This window comes from Bison bison, unplaced genomic scaffold (genome assembly GCF_000754665.1).
Source record: "Bison bison bison isolate TAMUID 2011002044 unplaced genomic scaffold, Bison_UMD1.0 scf7180017864364, whole genome shotgun sequence".
Classification (NCBI taxonomy): Eukaryota; Metazoa; Chordata; class Mammalia; order Artiodactyla; family Bovidae; genus Bison; species Bison bison.
In genome coordinates this window covers 4,611,571-4,612,040 of record NW_011494936.1, presented here as the reverse complement: position 1 = coordinate 4,612,040, position 470 = coordinate 4,611,571, and the positions used below count along the sequence as shown (strand labels likewise).

The window sequence follows — 470 nt, the reverse complement described above, 5'->3', positions numbered from 1 at the left end:
TGGGGTAGCCTCAGGACACGGCTGATTCCACAGTCCACCAGTATTTGGGGCCTGACTTCCCTCTGGTCCGTCAAAGTGTTTACAAACACAGATCATCCTCCAAAAAGAAAATGCATCGCATCTTCCCTACTCCTTGCCCTGCGACCTGCCCACTGGACCAAGTAACCTCGCGGCTGCTGCCGAGAACCACCCCTGCAAACAAGTACGCTCTCGAGACGGCTTCCGCGGCAAGTGCAACAAAAGTGACTAAATGCAAAAGCCCCAGAAGTGGCCTAGCCGTATTTTTAGGAACTTACCAAACAAGTGTGGAGAAGGCAAGAGCGGAGCCCGGGTGAAGGGACCACGTTGGACTGAGCAAAGATTACAATACATTCTATTTAGAGTGCATTACATCACCCCCCCGGTGACGTCACGTGGGATTCCTGAACTTCTAAATCATTGCGGTCCGTGGGGGAGGGAGAGAGGAAGGG

General features: G+C 53.0%; 1 protein-coding gene across 2 annotated transcripts in view; it reads right to left on the bottom strand.

Annotated features, from left to right (window-relative positions):
* CREB5 (cAMP responsive element binding protein 5) overlaps positions 1–345 on the bottom strand; it is a 436,878-nt gene extending 436,533 nt beyond the window's left edge. For both annotated transcript variants that reach the window (XM_010855407.1, XM_010855408.1), the window contains exon 1: positions 297–345. The gene's annotated coding sequence lies outside the window, so the exon portion shown is untranslated. The remainder of the gene's footprint in view (positions 1–296) is intronic.
* Between the last annotated feature and the right edge of the window lie 125 nt (positions 346–470).